General features: G+C 38.2%; 1 pseudogene; it reads right to left on the bottom strand.

Moving 5' to 3' along the window:
* Positions 1–7,961: 7,961 nt before the first annotated feature.
* On the bottom strand, positions 7,962–9,901 carry LOC136163977 (tubulin-specific chaperone E pseudogene; annotated as a pseudogene).
* Between the last annotated feature and the right edge of the window lie 1,364 nt (positions 9,902–11,265).

Here is an 11,265-nt window from a genome sequence, read left to right as displayed (position 1 = left end):
TCAGCATCATAAAGATATCAATTCTAACTAAGTTAATCTAAAAATATTTACCACAATCCCAATAAAAATACCAGGAGAATTATTTTCCTGGGAACTTGACAAGCTGATTCTAAAGTTCATGAGGGAAAATAAACAAGCAAGAATAGACAGGAAAATTCTGAACAGGAAGAATATTGAGGGGAGACTGGTCTTACTAGATGTTAAACCATATTCTAAGACTTCAATAATCAAAACTATAGCACTGATGCCCATGCAGACCTACAGATAAATGGGTAAACATAGAAAGTACAGAAGTGGGTGCATATACACATAGAAATTTTGTATATGATAAAGTAACACTTCAACTGGGAGAAAAAAACAGATTTTTTATGACCAGTGGGATGGCTATCTCAAGAAAAAGTTTAATCTCAATTTGACTTTTTTATATCAGAATAAGTTCCAGTTGGATCAAAGACTTAAATAAAAAAAATAAAACCATGAAAGTACCAGAGGAAAGCATATGAGATATTCTGTTATATGCTCCTGGGGAGAAGGCCTTTCTAATGAAAGCATAAAACCCAGAATCTCTAAAAAATTTAATACATTTGATGATGTGAAAATAAAAATACGATGCATGAAAAAATCATAAATACAGTCAATGACCAACAACCAAGAATAAAAGGTATGCAATGCATGGCATGAAGGCTCATTTCTCAAACATGTAAAAACTCTCACAAAATCATCATCAAAAGACCAAGAACATAGTGTGAAAATGAGCAAAAATTTAAAAACACAGCCCCCAGAAAAGAAACACAAATCATGTCTACAGAAATGAAAAGATGCTCATCCACACTCTTAAGAGAGATGGAAACTAGAACTTCAATAAATCACCATATTCGATTTATAAGATAGGTAAGGATCAAAAACTTGGTTTAAATAACCTGTATTGGTCAGAGAATGAGGAAATAGGGTCTCATACACTACTGGTAGGAACTTGAATTGGTATAGTCCATATAGAGGACAATCTGACAATGTCAGTCAAAATCACAAGCACACATAACCATTGATCCATCAATTTCTCTTGTGAGAATTTAACCTACAAATAACTAGCACATGTAGAGAATTGCTCAAGTACAAGGTTACTTACAACTCGTAAGAGCAAGTAAATCATGATTCAGTATGCCATCAAATTCTAGTGAACTATTAGAAAAGAAGAAACTGTCCACAACTGGAAATATAAAGTTCTGCAAAGGCATACTGTTGAATGAAAAAAAAAAAAAAAGGAAGGTTTAGAAGAGTACCTGCCTTTGTGTAAAAATAAGGAAAATAAAAGAATATACACTGGCTTATAAGCATAAACAAAGAAATTCTGCAAAGTTATATAAGAACAAATAATAAAGGTTAGTTCTTAGGCATAGGTGAGGACCTGGTGATTGGAGACAAGGATAAGAGAGAAACTTATTAATTTTCAAATATGTGACTAATTTCTTATCAGAAGATTAAATTTTAAAAATGAGGAAGGCCCATAAATACTGATATGAAACCTCCAAGATTATTTCCTCCAAATTAAATGAGGAAATAAAGGAGCAAAATTGTAAAATCCCTATTGAGATGTAATTGACAGCAACAGCCAAACTCTTAATCCCTAGTTCAAACATAATCTCTTACAACATCAGAATCATGTATTTCAGTCCCTTGAGTCTCCTGAATGTGTGTGGTACAGGTCTTTCTGCAAAGTTTGGTGCCCTGTAATTGTAGGCTATCTACCTGGAACACAAAATCAGAGTTCTTTTAGCTCCACATCCCAAACAGCTCATGCCAACTCAACTGGCTCAGTCATCCACAGTGCTTTGTCAGGGAGACACTCATAGAGTAGGAATCTGATTGCTTAATACAATCAGCCTAGAACAGCTGGCATGAAACTTGCGCAGTTATCTTAGAATCCCGTCATGACCCATCCGTGGACTCTTGATTCTGTGCTTCGTGATGCACTAGGCAATTGAAGGGATCAAAGAATCTCCTTTTTGTCTCCTTTCCTGACATCTTAGTAAGATCTTAATACAAATGTTTGCTGAATAACAAAGATCTAGAGAGCTAGAGGCTTGTGAAAGTAATTTAAGGAAAAACCTCCTGAGGCAGGCTTAAATAGTAATCACATCAATGGTCAAATCAGTTTTGACTGATCCTATTTCACAGGTTGGGATCCTTTGTATTTTGAATGAATTAGTGAAATTAATGGGGTTGACTAACATTCTGGCTCCACTGTTCCTAAAGCTGGATATCTAATACTTTACAGTTTTCTTAAGGCAAAAACAGGCAGTTCAGCCTTTTAAAAAAAATTAACCTTTATTATTTATTCTTATGTAGGGCCTTAGCATTTTTTTTTCTTTTTGTTTTGAAGTTCTTTTGTTTGGGAAAACTGAGACTTGACATTTTTATGACTAAACATTTCCCTCTCCCAAGGCATATACACCTAGTACTACGCTGCCCAAAGAGTTAACAGATTCATTACTATATTATTTACCATTTTAATATTTTATTGTGTGGCTGAGGCTTAGACAACAGAAAGGAACTGATAATTACTCTCCAATTGTAGGATGGTTGCCATGTGGTTTCTTGGTGCACAGTTTCCATATAATTAGAGCTATGTATGTCCTGAAAAACAAAGCAATGCCAGTAATCTCCAATTGCAAGCATGAAATTAAATTTCCCAGGTTGAGGGTTAACAATTTCAGTTTTGAGAAATTGATTTCTTTAAGCATTTCTTTGGGAAATTCAAAATATCTCTTCCAGGATGTAGAAATAACTTAAGTTGGAGATCTTTCTATCAAATCTGGAATGTGAATTTCTCACTCTGAGCAGAGGTTTGTGCTGGCGCTAAGTTCTGAGGGTAAGACAGGTGCTGCCTTCAGCATCCTGCCTTTGAGTACTCGGGGAAAGAATGGCTTCTAGAGAGTCTGAAATTTGAGGAATTAGGCTCTCCCAAAGGCCCAGACAGAGAATGAATGGTCAACAGAACTGTTCTGAACAGATGAATTACGTTGTTTCTGTCTGCCCTTTAGAAGCCCCCCATAAATAGGCACTACCTGAAATCTGATTTTACTCAAATGAATCTTAAAAAAAAACAACTATATTTTCTTAAGTATAATCTCTTGATTAAACATGTGAATAGTCTCCTAGGTTGAAAGCACTTCATTTTCAGACTTTATCAACATAATTTCTGGAAAACACATTTAAAACTAAATTTTAGAGGAAAAGATCTGAACTCAGATTACTCAAGATCATTTTCTTCTCTGATTTCAGTTTTAAAAGCCACGACCTGAATTTCATTCTCTTAAACCATGGAGCATCTCAGGATTTCTATGATCACTGCACTTCCTGTTTCTACCAATCAAGTCCTCAGAATTTCCCCAATTGTCCAAACCCTGAATCCCCCACATCCTTTTAATCATTTGGAACCTGAGCTTCCCAAGTGGCCCCCTCCTGTGCTTCCTAAACCTACCTAGGAGCATCCTAGTTCTTTCTCTTTGGGAACAGGGATGAGAATGAGTAGACACTTAACAGTTCTGAGATCATCCAAAGACTTTTTGTGTAAGTTTCACGTGTGACTAACTAAAAACAAATACTCCAATTACATTTAAAAATACTTTTTATTGATGAAAATTTATAAGATATAGATAATCAAGAGGAAGAAAATTAAAATTGCCCATAATCTTACCACCTGTTGATCACGAAAAGTAATACTTTGGTGTCAATTCATTTTGTCTTACAACTAGGCACAAGTAAGCTTTTTTAAAAATGTGACATTACTGTTTTATAACCCACTTTTCCCTACTTAATATAATGAGAATATTTTTCCTTTTCTTAAACCTAGTATTCGTTTTTTTCATTTCTCATGGCTGCAAAGTTCTATGTGTTATGCATCCACCTCGGTTTAGCCAATTGTAGATATATGGATGTTCCTAATTTTCTGTTTTATAAATATTCCCGTGGCAAAATCTCTAGGGATCCATATGGTTATTTCCATAAGATAAACTCCTAGAAGCAGAATTTCTGTGTCAGAGAGTATGTGTATTTTTAAGTCTGTTTAAATGGATTGCTAAATTACACTCTAGAAAGCACCATTTATGATCCCCTGTGATAGGTGTAAGAAATATATACATTCCTTTGTCCTACCTTTACTAACACTGTATTAAAATTTAAAAAAATTGTCAATTTGATAGATAAAAATAATATTTCATTGCTGCATAAATTTGTATTTATTTTTGTTAGGCAGGTTTTAAAAATATAGATCTTTCTGGCATTTTGCATTTATTCTTAGTAAATCGCCATTCATTTTCTTTTTACATCTTCCCCTGGGTGCCAGTCATTTTCTGATAAATTGTGTTTGATACAATTTTTGAGCCTTGCTCTCAAATACTAAATCTTGATTTTTAGAGAAAAATTTCTGGATTATCGTTCTCATAAATCTACAACTCTTTGCTCCTACGTGAAGTTCACATATAGGGTACTCATTTAACCCCAGATGATCTCTTAGGAAATTTAATTTATAATATGCTGATGTTCTCTTTGAAATTCAAGGAAGACTAGTGCGGAATTTTTGAGCATCATTCCACACTTTTTTTACACATTTACTAAGCCATTTAAAATTTATATTTACCCCCCACTTACCAAGTGAATCATATTTCCTTCACCTTCTTACATTTACAAATATTCTTTATTTCTCAAAATTCTTCTCCCAGTCTGGAATCTTTCATTTTGAGATTGCCATTAGGGAGGGGAGCTAAGAGTATTGGAATGTTCTGTAAAGCCGGCTAGGCTGTTGATTTCTGTCTTCACCTTCCAGAGGTTTCTGGGTGGAGAACTGAAGAAGTCAGCACCTGTAGGAAGGTTCCTGGTCATCAGCTGCAAGTTATAGACACCACATGACTTGTCAGACCTCGAAAGAGATCGTGAGGGCCCACTTTCAGATTTGACCAGAAATCTGTCTTTCTTTTACGTTCTTAGCTTATTAATTATTCTTTCCCAAACCATCTCCAACTCTATCACATGTAATTTAAAGCCAAGATATTTTCATTTATTTTTAACTTTTCATTTTGAAATAGTTCCAGACTTACATAAACACTGCAAGAATAGTACAAATAATTCCCTTTCCCCAGATGTCCTATATGTTAATATTTACTACATTTGCTTTATCATTTTCCCTCACTCATTCCTGTTTGGCTTCTAAGCTCTTCCACTGCCTATGTAACCAATTACCAGTATTAGATTCCCTCTCTTTGAAATACCTAAGGTATTTTGGGGAATTTGGGGGAATTGGTTTTTTTTTTCTTTTTTTTGGCTCAATCCTTACTAAAAATATGGGTAAGATTTTGTTTGAAAGTGTACTTGCTCAAATAACATCAGAAACCACTGCCATGGGTGATTGCCACAATCCTTTATTTTACTTTGTGCCCATTTACTTATTCATTCACTCACATGCTGTATCAGTTCAGTTCAGTTCAGTCGCTCAGTCATGTCCGACTCTTTGCCACCCTATGAATTGCAGCACGCCAGGCCTCCCTGTCCATCACCAACTCCTGGAGTTTACCCAAACTCATGCCCATCGAGTCGGTGATGCCATCCAGCCATCTCATCCTCTGTTGTCCCCTTCTCCTCCTGCCCCCAATCCCTCCCAGCATCAGGGTCTTTTCCAATGAGTCAACACTTCCCATGAGGTGGCCAGAGTACTGGAGTTTCAGCTTCAGCATCAGTCCCTTGAATGAACACCCAGGACTGATTTCCTTTAGGATGGACTGGCTGGATCTCCTTGCAGTCCAAGGGGCTATCAAGAGTCTTCTCCAACACCACAGTTCAAAAGCATCAATTTTTCGGTGCTCAGCTTTCTTCACAGTCCAACTCTCACATCCATACATGATCACTGGAAAAACCATAGCCTTGACTAGACAAACCTTTGTTGGCAAAGTAATGTCTCTGCTTTTTAATATGCTATCTAGGTTGGTCATAACTTTCCTTCCAAGGAGTAAGCGTCTTTTAATTTCATGGCTGCAGTTACCATCCGCAGTGATTTTGGAGCCCCCCAAAATAAAGTCTGACACTGTTTCCACTGTCTCCACATCTATTTCCCATGAGGTGATGGGACCAGATGCCATGATCTTAGTTTTCTGAATGTTAAGCTTTAAGCCAATTTTTTCACTCTCCTCTTTCACTTTCATCAAGAGGCTTTTTAGTTCCTCTTCACTCTCTGCCGTAAGGGTGGTGTCATCTGCATATCTTGGACCCTTAATAGGTAGCAGGCCTTAGGTGCTAAGGACATAAAGGAGAACACAACAGTTACAAGAGTGACTAACATTTACTGAGATTTACTATGTATCTTTTAAGTGCTTTAACATCATCCTCTTGTCTTAGTTCTCCATTGCTGGGTAACAAACTGCCCTAAAAAGTGATGGCTTAAACAACAAGAATTTATTACCTCAGTTCCTGCAGGTAAGGAATTACAGAGTGGTTTAGGAGGTTGGTTCTTGTTCAGGGTCTCTCAGGAGATTTCTATTAGGATATTGGTAGGGACCGCCATCATCTGAAAGCTTGACTGGGGCTTAGAGGATCCGCTTCCAAGTTGGCTCCCTCACAGGGCTGTTGGTAGGAAGCCTCAGTTCCTCACCACATGGCTCTCTCCATCAGTTGATTGTTTTCACAACAAGGTAGCCGACTCCCCCTGGACGAATGATCCAAAGCCACAATGCCTTTTCTGTGCTAATCTCAAAGGCACTGCCTCTTTGTCATATTCTATTTGATAGTCATTAAGTTGCCCATACTCAAGGGAAGAGAACTTCAGCTGCACATCATGGAGGGAAAAGTGTTGAAGAATTTGCAGACATATTATAAAACCACCACATATCCCATATAATCTCCTAACAACCCTAATTTTGCAACAGTCCCAGTTTGTAGCTGAGGAAACCATCTGAAACCACAGATGGTCAAGGAATTTACCCAAGGTCCCATAGCTGGCAAGTGATAGAATTGGGATTCCAATGCAAATTGACTCTAGAATTTGTGTTTTTAATCATAGTGCTGTATTACCTTGATACAAAGATGCCTTGCACTCATGAAGCTTATATTTCAACAAAATGACTGACATTAGTCAAGCAATTTCTCTCTCTCTTGCTAACACACATATACATACACAATTACAAACTATTTAAATCCCATGAAGTAAAAAACACAGGGAACTATAGGAGTGCATGGTTGTAAAACTAGATCTAGTCTGTGGAAACAAGTTGCCATATTTTGAGTCTATCAAGTCCCTGACCCGAAGTGTAACTCTTTAATGGGCTAGCAAACAAGTAGTTCCCAAGCCTGACTACACATTAGAATCATCTGGAAGGCAGTTTAAAAAAATACTGATGCCCAGGACATAGCACAGACCAATTAAACAAGAATCTCTGCAACTGGATCCAGAAATCAATATATTCTAAAGCTCCTTGGGTGAATCCAGTGTGTGGTTGGGGTTGAGAAGTGTTGCAAGGTTCAGTTTGGCCATACAAACTTGGACATGGAAGTGCTTTAACCAAAATCAGATGGCAGAGCTCAGCTTCTACCTTGCTGCTGTGACTGGGGCGGGGTGAGGGGGTTCTCTTCTAAAGGAACTTTTCCACACATTTTAAAATTTAAAGTTTTTTTTTTCTTTGGCTGCACTGTGCAGCTTCTGAGATGTCAGTTCCCCAATGAGGGATTGAATCTGGGCCACAGGTAGCAAAAGCGCCAAGTCCTAACCACTCGACCACCAAGGAATTCCCTAAAATTGAAAGTAAATTTTATTTTATTTTATTTATTTTTTTTTTTTTGTAGGTGCAAAGCCTTTATTATTGCTGTTATATACATGCCTAGAAATGTTTTCTTCTCTATGAAAAATACAGCTATTCTATACTTAGGGCAAGTTGTAAACTTTTTTTTGGGGGGGAAAGAATTGTCCCAATAAGTCATTTATTTTCAGTGAAACCCAGTCATGATACATTATCAAACTTCTGAATTTTATTAGCTGGCTGTTACCATCACACTAATAGACAGTCTCCATTTTCCACAGAATAGAACTGTAATGACTGTAGGTCATTTTCTAGTTCAATCTCTTTGCCCGGCATTTTGGGACTTTCGTAGGACAACAGAAGTTCTGACACAGGAACTTTGAGGAGACGTGACAGCAAGCCTTTCACCTTTTGAACTGTCATGGATTCCGGCAGTTGTTTCTCTGTGACCTTCTGATCAAGTTGATTGGGGTATTTTATCTTCAGTGTTAGTAGCTGGTTTCTGAGCAAAAATGGTTGTTGTGTTTTCAGTTCCCCATCTTCAGGTGCACCATATTTGAGGCAGAGTGCCTGGTATCTAGGATGGGCTTTGAGAAATTCCTTGTTTGGCCTGTTCTTCTCTGGATCCTGATGTCCACCGGCCTTTTTCCATTCATTTCCAAATGCTTTTCGGTAATCGAGCTCAGCCCCACGCCTCTCCTCTGGTTCAATCGCACACTTGTTCAGGGTCCTCAGCTGACCGATCCTGGCAATGATGAACTGCCGTGTGCTCTGGGCATCTTTGCTGCCTTCAGTCAGGGGGTTTCTTGTGCACGACAGTGCATGCAGACTCTGCAACTTATCCAGCTCGTTCATAAAGGACCACTGTGCTATCTGATTGGCATTTAGTACAAGGTACTGCAAGGAAGGAAACATGGAGGTTTTGCACCCAATTCCAGCGTCCGGAAAATGTATTGAAGAAATTCCAATGTCAGAGAGGATTAGTTGTTCTAATCTGGGCAGATACGCTATGAGAAATAGCTGGTTTTCATCAATTAATTGATTAGAGGAAAGGTCTACCAACTTCACTGTCTGTAGAACATCAGTTGGCCTTTCCGAAATGACGATATTGTTAGACTCAAGGTACAGTTTCTCAAGGACAGGCCAGCCAGAGGCACAGCAGAGCACCTCTGCCCATGTTATTTCTGTCCGGTTAAGGACTAAAACCTTCAGCATAGAAAATGTTCCGGTTGGAGATGGTGAGCTCGAGGGAAATGTTAGTTTATTTTCACTGAGATTAAGGACTTCCAGGTGCTTGAGCTGATTGGCAATATCTATAACTTCTTCCCATGATGACAACAGGTTTTTTGACAAATCGATGCTTCTAATATTAGGACAAGCTTTGGCAATTCCTCCTTTGTCACCAGCACCGTTTACTGCGCAGTTCCTCAAAGAAACGTCTTGCAACTTGCTCAGCTGACTTTGCTGTTTTATAACAGAGTCAAAACCAATGGTTTCTACAGGTTTATTTCCAATTATAACAATCTGCTCTGTTTCCTCTTCCTTTGATTCATCTTCTAGCACATAGCGGTTCTTAATTGCCGTGAGAAAGTCTACTCCAAAATTTACTTTGTTTGGACGAATAAAGGATCCGCCTGTTGGGTGCCTGCATTTAAAATACACAGTCCCTTCGTGGCTTCCATCGTGCTTTCCCCGCTCAGGATTGTCCCATTCTACTCCTAACCAGAGTCCTGCCTGCAGCCAGTCAGGGTGGTCTGAAAGTAAATTTTAAATGTCATGATTTGTGGAAGTTTTCATTTTTAAAAAAAACTTTTTATTTTATATTGGAGTATAGCTGGTTAACAATGTTGTGATAGTTTCAGGTGGAAGGTGGACAGCGAAGAGACTGAGCCATACATATATATGTAACCATTCTCCCCTAAACTCCTCTACCATCCAGACTGCCACATAATATTGAACAGAGTTCCCCGTGCTATATGGTAGGTCCCTGTTGGTTGTCTTTTGGCAAGGAAAGGGCACATATTGTGGTAAATATTTTGCTTGATTGAGAAATCACTTTTTATGAGATAATTCTAACCTTCCTTGAAGTCGGAGGGCCACTTTTTCTCATGGGCCTCCATCATTCCAAATATCAGGAAGTAAAAAGAAAACCATACCAGCAAATCCGTTGCAGAAGCTCCACTCCAGGGAGGGTTGCATAGATGAAATGAAGTTGAGGATACAAATTCTCTTTTCATTTCTGATGTGAGCTAAGTCTTCCTGATTCTTCTCTCCCAATCCTATCCAGAGGACTGTAGAATCATTCTGCTCCCAAGGCTCTGAGAGGTTTATTCTACTCCTATAAGATAAGCCTGGCACCATCTTGTTTCTGGTAGACTTCCTGCTTGTTCTCAGACTGTAGTTTCCTAGAGAGTTGAGACCAAGTGTCATTTATTTTTGAATATTCAGATCTTAATACAGTGCTTTACATATATCAGGTGCTCAAAACATTTGTATCATTGAACTAATATGTTATTGCATTTTCAGAGATTGAAGATGGTGATTCATTCAGCTAGTGAGACACAGAACCAAAGATGTCAAGAGAAGGGATGTAACACCTTCTCAGTACCTATCAGCCGACTGTATCACAATGCATGTGAATAAACCAGTGCAAATCTGTGAACATTTCCACCCCCCCCAAAAAAAACCATTTAAAACGTACATTTTGCTGATGGCACAAGAGCAGCAGCCTTGTTGCCATCTTTTAACTGGATTCTGGCTTCCTGTCTTGACCCCCAACCCATCTCCCATCCAATCCTCACATCACCCAAAGTAAGCTGTGATACTTAGAGAATAGAAATGTGATCATGTGACTCCCTTGGTAAAAATAATCTCAGTGGGGAGACCCATAGGATCCTGTACCATCTGGCCTTTGCCTCCCTCTTCAGTTCCATTCCGACTTCCTCCAAACTCTTTCCACCTATGGACTTCTGCATTGCTGTTCCGTCTGCCCATAGCTCTTTTCCCAGGCCCTCAACATGGCTGGCTCCTTTATAGGTTCTACTGAGAGAAGCCTTTCCTGACCGTTCTACCTAGAATGACTTCTCTTAAGTTATTCCTTACCCCTGCTTATTTTCTCCAAATCATTTTTCTCAATGTGAAATTACCTTACTTATTTGTTTATTTGTTTACTGTCTCTCTGAGCCTGAATATAGGTGCCATGAAGGTGAGAACCTCATTTCATCTATCTTGATTGCTCTTGTATCCCCAATATCTGGCTCACAGTGGGCATTCAGTTGGTATTTATTAAATGATTAAATAAACACATAAGAAAAGGAGTACTGTTATTCATTAAGGAGGTGTAAGGTATTACAGACAGAATAGTGGTCACAGATTATAAATATTTTTAAAAGTCCTTGCTATGTAAAAAAACCTCATATATTAATAATATTTCCCCAGAGTCTTAGAATATTATTCTTCTATACTCATGTCTTTTCCTTTTAAA

The sequence above is a fragment of the Muntiacus reevesi genome, chromosome 3, assembly GCF_963930625.1.
Source record: "Muntiacus reevesi chromosome 3, mMunRee1.1, whole genome shotgun sequence".
Classification (NCBI taxonomy): Eukaryota; Metazoa; Chordata; class Mammalia; order Artiodactyla; family Cervidae; genus Muntiacus; species Muntiacus reevesi.
The sequence above is the reverse complement of the archived record's forward strand: the minus strand, read 5'-3'. Positions and strand labels throughout refer to the sequence as shown.